Here is a 14,753-nt window from a genome sequence, read left to right as displayed (position 1 = left end):
CTGACATTTCTAATAAAGTTTCTGCCACGATGTGTGTATGCCTCAAAACTAGAAGTGGCATTATTGAGCTAAAAGGGCCCTTAAAATTCATCTCCTCCAACCTACACATTTTGCAGAAAGGGAATCAAAGATCTCGAAAACTTTAATGAATTTCTCACACTTACATAGCTATGGGCAGAGCCAGGACCAGAACTCTGATGTTTTGACCTGAAGTCTGGTTTTCCTTTCACTCTAATAGGTTTCCTTGTCTTGCTAGCTGGACAAGAGGCTAATGTTGTCCTCCTCCAGAACGCTCCCAACCCAATTGTAAGGCCAACGTCACCTGCCTTGGGGTTCTAATATTTCCCTGGGAGGTGTGGCAGAATGAGAAAAATCAGACTCTAAATTCTTCAGTTATAGTGGCCCCATCTCCCTCTATCCTGTTTGTCCCTTGCCCACTTTACATCATTCCTTCCCATCTCTGCTGACTACTTAATGCCTCCTCAGTGGACAGAAGGAACTTAGGAGGGACCTGGGGTTCAGTAGGGTCTGATGAATGTTGGTGAAAAACTATTGGGTGGGGAGATTCTTTTTTCACATTCTTATGCTTATTTATTTAACTTATTACTCAAGAATACGTAAAGTCTATGTTATTGTAAAATACTCCAGTGATACAGGAGCTGTATAGAGCAAAGGTAGAGTAAAGGGGAACAGACTTTTTTTCATTTATTTAAAAAACAGCCTTATTGAGGCTTAATTGACATACAATAAACTGCACTGGGAGCGGGAGGAGAGACTTTTAATACAAACTGTTGACCCCTCCCACAAAGGACAGGGAAGTCTGATCATAGTATAGTCCAGCCAAGTTCTTTCTAGAAAGTTCTCTAGTTCTTACTAACTCTTTGAGTTAAAGGCCCACTCCAGCTACTACGTTATCTTTGTTCCCAGGCATCCAGTTCTCCATTGTGTCAGTTTGGTGAATCTCTCTAAAGAAGGAGCGGAAACACCAACAAATAAAACTTTAACTTAATGAGGGGACATATAAATTTGGGAAATTACAAGCATTCAGAGCCTTGACTGGTAAATACTATTTGGGGTAAAACACAAAATCAAAAACAAAAAACGAACCGAAAAAGCCAAGTAGCTGTTTCCCATAGGACACTGGCTTCTTAATGGCACCGATGACAGTTGCAGAAGACACTCCTGAGTAAATGGAGGAGAGCCAAAATTTTTAAAAATTTGGCCTGTGAATTGTTTTGGTATTTTTAAAATTATATCTGTCATCTGCCAAAGAGCTTTACGCAGCATGTACAAATTTCTCAGTCCACAAACTCAAGTGTTCCGACTTTCTTAATTTTTAAATATATAATATAAACTATTTAAATATATTATTTCTTTTTATGATAATTTTGTTTTTAAATATATTATTTTTTTATGATAATTTTGTTTATAACAATCCCCCATTCTACCTAGTGGAGTAACCAGTCTGAGTAAACTCAGTCGTGTCAGGGTTTTCTCAGTCATTTCAGATCTAAGTTCAGTCACTTCAGGGCTTGTTTTCCTTTCCACTCTCCTCACCCAGGGCTTTGCTATAGTGCTGGTGGGCAGGAGGTGACTGTCTAGTTTTCACCTGTCATGCTGCTCATGTCCAGGTTCTCACTGATGCCTGGGTTCTCAGCTTCCATTCCTGCTGGCTTCCACTGGGAAATCTTCAACCCTGTCTGGGGGTTCATGGGCTCCACGCAGGCCCTGTAAGCTCTGCCGTCCCTCTAGCGACTTCGGGGCCTCTTCCAACTGCTCTCAAATCCCACCGAGGTCCTTCAGGAATCTAAAGCAGCCTAGGAATCCCATATAGGTGATGAAATTCCTGAAGATCTGGAGAAAAGATAATTTCGTAGAGACTTGCTTTCTCCCAAGGTACTTGAGAACGAGATGCGGCCTAGACCCTACAATTCATCACCCACCATACACAGACCACTATCACACATTCTTCTCAAACCTACTTTTTCTTTTTCCAACAATCATGCCATAGGAATTCCCTGGCGGTCCAGTGATTGGGACTCTGCGCTCTCAGTGCCGAGGGCCCAGGGCTGGGGTTCAATCCCTGGTCGGGGAACTGAGATCCCACAACAAACAAAACAACCATGCCATAAAGCCTTCATTCTTAGACCGCAACTTAAAAATGCCAAGTCTAACAAGTCAAAAGTTGGGCCTTTGGAATTACATCAACTTCAATTTACATAGCCTACTCTGAAATTTCAGGGCTGAACATGAAGGTATTTCTGGCTCTTTGCATTTCTCGGGTAATAGGCCCACTGACTGACTGGAGGAGAAGGGACAAGAGAATTAGTACAAAGAATGGAGGCGTGGGGAGGTAACAGTAATAGCATCATATCACCCTGCCGTACGTGTGCTTCACCCACCCGGATTTAGACTCCATCATCACACGTGATATTCATTGCTTCCTCCAGGGCTGTGTTCACGTCCCTTCCTCCCTGAAATTCCATTTCCTCTTCCCACCTACCCACCCCAGAGGGTCCCACTAGACATCTCACTGCCAACTCCAGCAGACCTTTTCTGACTTCTCTGGCACCCACTGATCTCCCTCAGCATAGCCCCAGCACATCTGCCAGCCTTCCTTCAATATCTTACAGTTTCCCACACAACGTATAATCTCCCCTGTCAAGGTAGCAGCACTTCAGGGACAGGCGTTATTTCCAACAGCTTTACAACTTAACAGGACCCATAAGATGTGACTGGCAACTTGAGGCTATGGGTCTTCTGCTTACTGAAGTGAACCAAAGTCCACTACACGTGCACACACACCCCTCTCCAACAACAAAACTAACCACCATCAACTGCAGCCAATTACCTGAAACTAGATGCTGATGTGAAAAAAAAAAGTAAGTTCTAGAGAGTAGACAAGAAAAGAGGTAGAAGTCTAAGAAGGACGGGCACTGCAGAAAGAATCTGAAAATTCCTCTCTTTTGTCAATGATGTTATAGTGGCCAGGTGGGCACATGCTCGTTTGGGGTAGCGATGTCAGAGTGGGAGATGAGTTTTTTTTGGTTTTTTGTTTATTTATTTATTTTGGCTGTGTTGGGTCTTCACTGCTGCACGCGGGCTTTCTCTAGTTGCGGCAAGCAGGGGCTATTCTTCATTGCGGTACGTGGGCTTCTCATTGCAGTGGCTTCTCTTGTTGTGAAGCACGGGTTCTAGGCGCGTGGGCTTCAGTAGTTGTGGCACGTGGGCTCAGTAGCTGTGGCACACGGGCTTAGCTGCTCCGCGGCTTGTGGGATCTTCCCGGACCAGGGCTTGAACCCGCGTCCCCTGCATTGGCAGGCAGATTCTTAACCACTGCGCCATCAGGGAAGCCCTGCATTATGTTTTTTTAAAAAGTAAGAAATTTCCTTTGCAGCAAAATATCACTTGTGTAAATTAAACAAGGCACGGAGTTCCCTGGTGGCCTAGTGGTTAGGATTCAGGACCTTCACTGCCGTGGCCCGGGTTCAATTCCTGGTCGAGGAACTGAGATCCTGCAAGCCACGTGTGGCCAAAAACAATTTTGGCATGGCCAAAATAATTAATTAATTAATTAACTGAACAACGCTACAGTCAGAATACAGAACAGTTTCTTCATCTCAAAAACTCTATTGTTCTACTCCTTTGTAATCACATCCCCCCCATCCAAGTCCTTGACAACCACTGATCTGTTCTCTGATCACTATAGATTTGTCTTTTCAAAAAAGTCATAGAAATGGAATCATACAGAATGGAACATTTTGAAACCAACTACTTTCACTCAGCATGATGGCTCTGAGATTCATCCGTGTTGTGTATATCAACAGCTTGTTCCTTTTAATTGTGAAATATTATTACATTGTATGGACATACCACTGTTTGTTTATCCATTGACTCACTGAAGACATCTGGGTTGTGTCTAGTTTGGGGCAGTTATAAAGTAAACATTTGCGTACAAGTGTTTGCTGTAAACATTTGGGTACGAGTTTTTATGTAGACATGAAATTGTATTTCTCTCGGGTAAATACTTAGGAGTAGGATTGCTGGGTCATATGGCGAGAGTGTGTTTAACTTTACGAGAAACTGAGAAACTGTTTTCCAGAGCGCTTGTATCATTTTTTTATTCCCACTAGCAATGGATGAGAATTCTAGTTTTGCAGCTTTCAGGATACAGGTCCTGAACATATGTTGTTAGAGTCATACTTATTTCACCTTTACGGGGCTACTGTAAATGGTACTTTTAAATTTCAGTTTTTCATTGCTGGTATAGAAAATAAGTGCAACTGATTTTTGTGTGCTGAATCTGGCTAAACTCATTTATTAGTTCTAGGAGCTTTTTTGTGGGCTCCATGAGATTTTCTAAGTAGACAATCATGTCATGTGCAAATAGGGACAGTTTTTTTTTTCTTTCCAGCATGTCGACCTTTTCTTTCTTTTTTTTTCTTATTGTAGTGGTTAGGACTTCTAGTACAATGAATAAAAGTAGTGAGAGTGGACACTTTGCTTTGTTCCCAGTCTTAGGAAATTTCTTAAAAAATTAAACATACACTTGCCATAAGATTCTGCCATTCCTTTCCCAGGTACTACCCAAAAGAAACAAAAGCACATGTCCATACAAAGATTTTTACACAAATGTTCATGACAGCTTTATTTATAATAGCCAAAAACTGGAAACAACTCAAATGCCCATCAACAGTGTAAAAATAAATAAATTATGACATGTCTTTATGATGGAAAACTACTCAGTAAAAAAAGGAATGGGGCTTCCCTGGTGGCGCAGTGGTTGACAGTCCGCCTGACAATGCAGGAGACACGGGTTCGTGCCCCGGTCCGGGAAGATCCCACATGCCGCGGAGCGGCTGGGCCCGTGAGCCATGGCCGCTAAGCCTGCGCATCCGGAGCCTGTGCTCCGCAATGGGAGAGGCCACAGCAGTGAGAGGCCCGCGTACCGCAAAAAAAAAAAAAAAAAAAAAATGCAGTGTACTATATGTCAATTATACCTCAATGAAGCTGTAAAAAAAAGCACAAACTGATAACACTTTTTCTGTTTCTTTCAGTATTACCTAAAATTACCTTTTCTTGATAAAATTGGAGTAGACATGGAGGAGAGAATTATTATATTGAGAAAACTAATTTTGTGTTTGGTGGTCTGCCAGACTCCAATCCATCCCATCTGTTCCTGCTGTCACCAATAGATCAACTGGCTTCCTGTGGACACAGTAAAATCTCTCTGTCTTTGACAGATATTCTCCTCCGCCTCCCAACTCCCTGACCCAGGATTTGCCTCAGGAAGCTGCCATGGCTTGCCAGTCACCTATGAAGGGCTCCCTTCTATGGTAACCAGAGGGGCTTTCTTGTATCCATTTCCATTTCTCTGTTTTTGGGGGATTTGTCTGTTCATTTGTTTGTTTGTTTGTTTTTTGAGGTACGCGGGCCTCTCACTGTTGTGGCCTCTCCCACTGTGCGGCACAGGCTCTGGACGCGCAGGCCCAGCAGCCATGGCTCACGGGCCCAGCCACTCCGCAGCATGTGGAATCTTCCCGGACCGGGGCACGAACCCGTGTTCCCTGCATCGGCAGGCGGACTCTCAACCACTGCGCCACCAAGGAAGCCCCATTTGTTTGTTTTGCCACACCCTGAGGCTTGTAGGATCTTAGTTCCCTGACCAGGGATTGAAATCATGCCCCCTGCAGTGGAAGTGCAGAGTCCTAACCACTGGACCGCTAGGGAATTCCCTTTCCATTTCTCTTTAATTTTCCAATGTGTGACATATTATAATGTCCAGATATTTCTTGGTGTTATTGCAGAAGTTAAGGTCTTCCATGTTCTCCCACATCCTAAGCCAAAATCAAAATCTCAATATGTGTGGTTTTTTAAAATAAATTTTTTAATTTTTATTTTTATTTATTTTTGGCAGCATTGGGTCTTCATTGTGTGCAGGCTTTCTCTAGTTGCGGCGAGCGGGGGCTACTCTTCGTTGCAGCGCGAGGGCTTCTCACTGCGGTGGCTTCTCTTGTTGCGGAGCACGGGCTCTAGGCACGTAGGCTTCAGTAGTTGTGGCTCACAGGCTCAGTAGTTGGGGCTTGCGGGCTCTAGAGCGCAGGCTCAGTAGTTGTGGCGCACGGGCTTAGTTGATCCGCGGCCTGTAGGATCTTCCTGGACCAGGGTTCGAACCTGTGTTCCCTGCATTGGCAGGAGTATTCTTAACCACTGCGTCACCGGTGAAGCCTTCAATCTGTGTTTTTAGCACGAGGAAGCTGAGTCTCTGGTCCTAGTCCAATATTACTCCCAACTGCTTTGATTTTATACCTTCAGAATCAGACTCTATCACATGGTACCCTTCCTTGTTGTCAGCATCAACCAGTCCCTGTAAAAAGTCCCGTCCTCAGTTGATAACTTCACCCTTGTCACTGCCTCCTCTCCATCCTTTCTCTTATTACCCAGTAACTGGGTCTCCACCCTTAACCATCTCACCTCTAATGACTTTTTCTTCCTGTCTCCCTCTTTGTTGTCACAATGCCATTGAAATACTGTACCAACCGTGAAATCTCAATTAAATGCCTCTCCCATTAACAACTATAACATAAAGAAAGAGGGTAAAGGAATCTCTACGATCATAAAGTTTCTACATTTCACTTGAAGTGGCAAAATATTGATTATAAGTAGATAGTGAAGAGTTAAGTATGAGTATTAGAGTCCCTAGAACAATGCTAAAAACACCATGGAAGACCAATTATTAAATTGTTAAAGACTAATCATCAGAAGAGATTAAAAATAGGGACTTCCCTGGTGGTCCTGTGGGTAAGACTCCACGTTCCCAGTGCAGGGGGCCCGGGGTCAATCCCTGGTCGGGCAACTGAGGAGGCCGCATGCCACAACTGAGAAATTTGTATGCCATAACTAAAGATCCTGAGTGCCACAACTAAGACCTGGAGCAGCCAAAATACATAAATAAATATTTTTTTAAATAAAAATAAAAATATTAAAACATGAACCAACTATATGGTGTCTACAAGATAATCATTGCAAATACAATGATACAGGTAGGTTAAAAATAAAATGATACACTTCCACTTCTGCTCCAAATGGAGTAACAGGGACTAAATTTATCCTCCTACATGCAACAAACAAAAACTAGACAAAATACATTGTTTTCAAGACACCTGACATCAAGCAACAAAGCGCAGTAATTCCTGAGCAAGACGAAAAGGATCCAACTGTTTCCAAATAGCTAAACTGAATTTGATAACAAAACTCAATAATATGTATAGGCAGACAAAAAAGATCCAGCACCCAACAAGGTAAAACTCACCATGCCCATGCTAGTAGTTCAAAGAAAGTTAGAATGGCTATTTTAATATAAGACAAAGTGTAATTCACATCAGAGAACACTATCAAGGGCTTCCCTGGTGGCACAGTGGTGGAGAGTCCACCTGCCGATGCAGGGGACACGGGTTCGTGCCCCGGTCTGGGAAGATCCCACATGCCGCAGAGCGGCTGGGCCCGTGAGCCGTGGCCGCTGAGCCTGCGCGTCCGGAGCCTGTGCTCCGCAACGGGAGAGGCCACAACAGTGAGAGGCCCGCGTACCGAAAAAAAAAAAAAAAAAAAACACTATCAAGAATAAAGATCATGTCATATGAAAAACAAGTCAGTTCATTAAGTGGATACAACTATTAAACATGGATGCCCTCAATAATAGAATTTCAGATCTACGAAACAAAAACGGAAGGAATTGCAGAGTGAAACATAAATCCTCAATTATAGTTCAGGATTTCAATTCCCTTCTCTCAGTAACTGATAGAACAAGCAGAGAGAAGATCAGCAAGTATATAATAGAACTGGATAACACTATCAACCAATTTGACATAATTGACATGTATAGAACATTGCACTCTACAAGAGCAGAATACAAATTCTTGTCAAGTATACATGGAACATTTATCAAGATAGGCCATATTCTGGACCAAAACTTTAGTCACAGTAAATGTGGCAGGATTCAGGTCATAGAAGTTATGTTCTCATACCACCATGGAATTACATTAAAAATCAAAAACAGGGACTTCCCTGGCGGTTAGTGGTTAGGACTCTGCTCTTCTGCTGCAGGGGGCATGAGTTCGATCCCTGGGGTCAGGGAACTAAGATCCCACAAGCTGCTCAGCAAAGCAAAAAAATAAAATAAAATAAAAAAGAAGAAAAACTCAATAACAAGTCCAATGCAGTTCCATCTGGTTCTCCCACCACCCTACTTGGCCAAGGGTCCCAGAAGCTTGGGTGGTGGGAGAAGCACAGTGGCCAGGCAGCCCATCTTGGGAAGGACCTCAGCGTGCCCTTCAGGTAGGCACGGGGCACACACCCTCCCCACAGCCATGATGCCCAAGACTATGAAGGAGAAGCCCAGGAGGAGATGAGAAGGGTGGTCTGCTAAACCTGGTGCTGCAAAAGTGGAAAGGAAATCAAAAAGGTGGCAGGAAAAAAAAAAGTGCAAACAAAAGGGAAAAGGGGAACAGCGAGAAAGCAGGCTGAAGTACCTAAGCAAGAAACTAAAGAGTTACCTGCAGAAAGTGGAGAAACTAAAACCAAGGAGAATCCAGGCTCTGATGAAGGAGAAAAAGAAGTCTGATTAATATCATATACCATGCCTTACCAGTGGTCCCTGTTTCCCTTCTTGTACAGTCCAGAGGAATACTTTTTTCAACTCCTTTGTAAATGCAAGTTGTTAGTAGCTCTAGAAACATTTTTAAGAAAGAGGAATTCCGGGCTTCCCTGGTGGCGCAGGGGGTTAAGAATCCGCCTGCCAATGCGGGGAACACGGGTTCGAGCCCTGGTCCCTCTTGCAGAGCAACTAAACCTGTGCGCCACAACTACTGAAGTCCATGTGCCTAGAGCCCGAGCTCTGCAACAAGAGAAACCACGGCAATGAGAAGCCCGCGCACCGGTAGCTCCCGCCCGCCGCAACCAGAGAAAAGCCCGCACGCAGCAACAAAGACCCAACGCAGCCAAAAAAAGAAAGAGGAATCCTACCTCATCCCATTTGTTAAGTGTAATTTTTTAAAAGCATACAATCATTTGCTAGTTGTTTTTTGTTTGCTTGTTTGTTTGGTTTTGGTACAACCAGAAAATAGTGGGATATGGAATACGGGAGATTTAACTGTCTTGGGTGTAGTTTTTTTTCTTTTTTTCGGTACACGGGCCTCTCACTGTTGTGGCCTCTCCCGTTGCGGAGCACAGGCTCCGGACGCGCAGGCTCAGCGGCCACGGCTCACGGGCCCAGCCGCTCTGCGGCACGTGGGATCTTCCCAGACCGGGGCACGAACCCGTGTCCTCTGCATCGGCAGGTGGACTCTCAACCACTGCGCCACCAGGGAAGCCCCTGGGAGTATTTTTTGGAGGCGTTGGTGCTCACTCTCTCCAAACTTTGACCAGGATAGAGCTTGGAGGTATTGCTAGCAATAAAAAAGGTAAGAGCGTCCGGGGAGGATGGGAAGAGACAGAACTGGATAAAGAGGTGGGGTCAGGTGCCACAGTGAGAAGGAAGGATGAGGCAGGTGGAGAGATACGATGAGGTAGAAATGTACAGGAGGAAGAGTGAGGCACAGAGGAAGAACAGGAGAGAGGGGAGAAAAGATGTAAAGAGAGAAGCGACAAAGGCAAAAGGCAAAAGATGAAGAGAGGAGAGTCTGAGAGGGAAGAAGCCAGAGAGTTTGCAGGACGAGAAATGGAAGGAAGAGGATCTGGGAAGGATTAGTGGCAAGAGAAGGTGAGAGAGGGGCAGAGAGAGGACAGCACAGTCTTTGGAGCAGGCATGAGACAGCAGGAGTCGACATGGGAAGAGCAGAGAGCAAAGGAGAAACAGACCTTTGCCCTCCATGGGACTGACTGGAAAAACAAAGACTCATTAACACTGACCCCAGGACTGTGTTCAGTTACTGTCCAGTGCATCCGCCCGTGGCCATGGATGCAGTCAAGCCTCTGAAACCTCAGTGAAGAACATCAAGAAATCTCAAGGTGATGCTCTGAGTGACAGGTGAAATCCTCTCCCTGCATCTCCACCATGTTCCCGCTGTGTGGGGATCCAATCGATAAACCACTTTCTCTGCAGGTGTGGTCTTTCTTTTTCCCCCCTACAAAGAAACCTATGTAGCAAATGGGAGGGTCTCAGCGTGCCCAGGTTAATCAGTCAGGATGTTCTTTCTTCCCTTCCCTTCCTCGGGGTCCTGATGGAACATCAATACACATCACACTAATAAAGATGTTAAAAAATTAAAAAAAAAAAGTACACATCACAATTGTCCTTCCTGGGGGCTTGATTGACAGCTGAAGCCTCGGTGGTGGGACTTGAGGTGAGGGTGGGAGGAGGGTCCCAGAGGGTACAGAGGGCTGGTCCTTGTCATAAAAGATTTGTCTTGTCCCGACTTAGCTGAGATTTTATTTCTTCCTGGAGCTATTCTCTGACTCCCCAGTATAAGGAGTCCCGATCGTGTCTTTCCAGTTCATCCTTTCTTTACTTACAATTAAACTGTCCATTTTCCCTGGGGGACTGTAATTTGGGGAGAACAGGATGGACTGCGTTTGCCCTGGCCTCAGTCCTAAGTACGGAATCCAACACATCCTTGGCATTTTTCTAAAGGACTACTCTCCTTTTTAAAACAAACAGGAATTTTAGACGAATGTCATTTCCCTCACTAACTGGGCTGATTCAAAGAAGGTTAAATTCACAGGTGTCAGAAATAATGACGTGCCTCAAAGACTGATCACTAAATGTTATCCTGGTCAGAAACACCCAGTGCCCATCTAATAAATCCACGGGACCTGGCGATGGACGTTCAGTCACCATCTGGGGAAGAGATACACAGACTTTTCATCACCGTGCAGGGAGGAGGTACAATATTTGTCCCCTGTGATTTAAAGCCAGTAACGCAGAGCCTCACTTGAAACCAGGACATAAAAATAAATATTTAAATTAATTTTTTTTAATTAAAAAAATTTAATAAAAATAAATAAATAAAAGGAAACCAGGACACTGTAAGGGCTATGCAGTTAATGGGGACCAGAAAATCGTCTCTCGTGGTTCCAAAGAAGTTTCCATTTTTGACTCTCTGAACAGATTATAAGGAAATATTACCCTGGGGGAAAATGTAATCCCAAAGCCTTCACATACTTGTTTTTTTTTAATTAATTAATTAATTAGTTTATTTTTGCCTGTTCGTTGCGGTGCGCGGGTTTCTCATTGCGGTGGCTTCTCTTGTTGCCGAGCACGGGCTCTAGGCATGTGGGCTCAGTAGTTGTGGCTCACGGGCTCTAGAGCGCAGGCTCAGTAGCTGTGGCTCGCCGGCTTTAGAGAGCAGGCTCAGTAGTTGTGGCACACGGGCTTAGTTGCTCCGCAGCATGTGGGATCTTCCCGGACCAGGGCTCGAACCCGTGTCCCCTGTGTTGGCAGGCAGATTCTTAACCACTGAGGCACCAGGGAAGTCCCCACATACTTGTTCATGGCACTGAATTTACACAACTGAAAAAGGGCAAGATTACACACACACACACACACACACACACACACGCCTGCACACTGCACGCACACATGCATTCCTAGTTGAAGAATGCTGAAAGGTCTAAAGCATTGGCAGAGAAATGGAGGAGGAAGTGGGAGAAATGGCAGGTTCTCAGACTGTATAAATCTTTAGCCTTTTACTAAAGCATGGGCAGAAAAGATTTAAAACCAATCTCTAGAGATGCTTCTACCAAAAACAAACAAAAAAGTTAGCACATTTCAGACAATACATGCTAAATAACTGACATATTCGATATCACCTGCTATGACAAAGAAAAAATGGAAAATAATTTATAGAAAAAAAATGAACCTTAGACGAACCGGGGGATTGGGATTGACATATATACACTACTATGTATAAAATAAATAACCAATGAGAACCTACTGTATAGCACAGGGATCTCTACTCAATGATCCGTGGTGACCTAAATGGGAAGGAAATCTAAAAAAGAGGGGATATATGTATACGTATGACTGATTCACTTTGCTGTACAGCAGAAACTAATACAACATTGTAAAGCAACAATACTCCAATTTAAAAAAAGAAAAAAATGAACCTTATAATTATTCTTTATTTTTTAGGTCACTGGACTCTAATTGAAAGTCCAAAACTAATCCTTCACATTTGCAGTTGATCTTCAACAACATGTCAAGATAGTTCAATGGGGCAAGAATAATCTTTGCAACAAATGGTGCTGAAACAAGCATATCTGCATGCAAAATAAAGAAGTTGGATACCTCATTTCACACCATATGCAAAAGTTAAGTCAAAATGGGTCATACACTTAATTTTAAGAGCTGATATTATAAAATTCTTAGAAGAAAATATGAGTAAATCTTTAAGACCTTGGGTTAAGAAATTAGTTCTTATTTATAACACTAAAAGGACAAATGACAAAAGAAGTTTACAGATTGGACCTTATCAAAATTTATGCTTTAATTTTCAGAAAATGAAAACTGCCAGAATGGGAGAAAAGTATTTGCAGGTGAGGTGTCAGATAAGGAACTTGTATCTAGAACATATAAAGAACTTTTACACTTCAATAATAAAATGACAAATAACCCAATTTAAAAGTGAGCTAAGGGACTTCCCTGGTGGCACAGTGGTTAAGATTCCACGCTACCAATGCAGGAGGCCCCGGTTTGATCCCTGCTCAGGTAACCAGATCGCACATGCATGCCGCAACTGAGGAGCCTGCCTGCCGCAACTAAGAGCCGGCGCAACCAAATAAATAAATAAATAAACAAAACATATTAAAATATATTAACAACTCCACCATCCCAAGAGTCCCCATTACCTTTAAAAAAAAAAGTGAGCTAAGAGGGAATTCCCTGGTGGTCCAGTGGTTGGGACTTGGCACTTCCACTGCAGGGGGCAGGGGTTCGATCCCTGGTCAGGGAACTAAGATCCCACATGATGCCAAAATAAATAAATAAATTTATTTATTTACCACAGCCAAAATAAATAAATAATTTTAAAAATAAAAAATAAAGCACACTACTGAATATCACAAAGAAGAAGCAGATTCACAGATACAGAGAACAAATTAGTGTTACCAGTGGGGAGAGGGAAGGACAAAACAGGGTCAGAGGATTAAGAGGCACGAACTACTATGTATACACGGGGAATATAGCCACTAGTTTATAATAACTATGAATGAAGTATAACTTTTAAAAATTGTAAATCACTTTGTTGTATACATGAAACTCATATAATATTGTACATCAACTATACCTCAACATTTTTAAAAGTTAAAAATAAAATGTCCAATTTCAACAAAAAGTTACGAGATATGCCAAGAAACAGAAAAGGGTACTTTACACAGGAAAAAAAGCAATCAGTAGAAACTGTCTTTCAGAGGTTTAGATGCTAGACTTACCAGACAAAGACTCCAAAGAGTATATTATGAATATGTTCAAAGAACGAAAAACAAGCCATGCCACAGATTTAAAAGAAAGTTTGATGATATTGATCCATCAAATAGAGAACACCGAGAGAGAGTCAGAAATTGTTTTTTTCACAAGGACCAAATGGAAATTCTGGAGTTTGAAAGTATAATAACAAAATTTTTAAAAACTCACTAGAGGGGCTCAACAGCAGATTTGAGCTAGCAAAAGAATCAATGAACTCGGTGCTAGATCAATAGAGTTTAACCAATCTGAAGAAAAGAAAGAAAAAGAATGAAGAAAATTCAACAGGGCATCAGGGACCTGTGGGACGCTGTCAGGTTTAGCAACGTACAAATGTGGGACTACCAGAAGGAGAAGAAAGAAAGCAGCAGAAATAATAACAAGATCAACGTGGGGAGTATTGTCATCTTAACAACGTTAAGTCTCCTCATCCATGAACATGGGATGCCTTTCCATTGATTTAGGTCTTAATTTCTTTCTGCAACGCTCTGTATACACCAAACAGGTGGATTTTTGAGCAGTGCGCAAATGATACTTCAGTAAAGCTCTTTTAAAAAACAGGAATAAAAGGAAGTTTCTTGGGCGCTTACACTGTGTCCCACGGCCTGGACTATCATTCAGTCAGCAGGACAATGAGTTCTTCTCTTCTAGAGACTGGATGTTCTTGATACTAATCAGAAAGTCCTAGACATCTCCCAGGGATTCATCTATATGCATATTACCCGCCCTGCATCAACCTCATGAATTTTCATGACTGGATTTTTCCATCAAGCTAAGAGAACCAGGTCACGCCTCCTCCTCATCACTACAAAGCCTGCTTCCTACAGCCCCTGCTTATTCACTCTGCACCTAAGTGCAACCCCTGGGTGGCCCTGTGCGGTGTGCAATGTCCTCCTCCCCCAGGCTGTGAATGTATGTGGCTTATATACTGCTATCATTCTCAATTGTGCAGTGTTGGGTGTTGTTTATTTGGTCCTCTCATACCCTTTAAGGTGGGCTGAATAGAAGATGATCAGAACAGTATGGCTATTTCCCTGATGATCCTACGGGTACTACTGAACTGTAAGGGATAGAATCAATGGTCCACTTCTCTGGCAACCTGCATACCTCCATCCTCCTCCTAACATTGGGAATCTGCTATGACTCTCACTGTTTCTGTTCCCACACCCCACACTAAAAAAAGAAAGAAAAAAACCACCTTATCTCTCCTTTTTCTTTCTCCCCCCACCACACACCCCACCTTCATCTCTGTCTCTCTCTACATCTATTTCTATCTCTCAGGCCTGGCATAAATTTC

At 43.1% G+C, this 14,753-nt stretch overlaps 1 protein-coding gene across 1 annotated transcript in view; it reads right to left on the bottom strand.

The window, feature by feature from the left end:
* CXCL17 (C-X-C motif chemokine ligand 17) overlaps positions 1 to 14,753 on the bottom strand; it is a 95,469-nt gene that overhangs the window by 60,869 nt on the left and 19,847 nt on the right. The gene's annotated exons all lie outside the window — the stretch shown is intronic.

This window comes from Pseudorca crassidens, chromosome 20 (genome assembly GCF_039906515.1).
Source record: "Pseudorca crassidens isolate mPseCra1 chromosome 20, mPseCra1.hap1, whole genome shotgun sequence".
NCBI classification, from domain to species: Eukaryota; Metazoa; Chordata; class Mammalia; order Artiodactyla; family Delphinidae; genus Pseudorca; species Pseudorca crassidens.
Note: the sequence above shows the minus strand (reverse complement) of the source record. Positions and strands in the feature narration are given on the sequence as shown.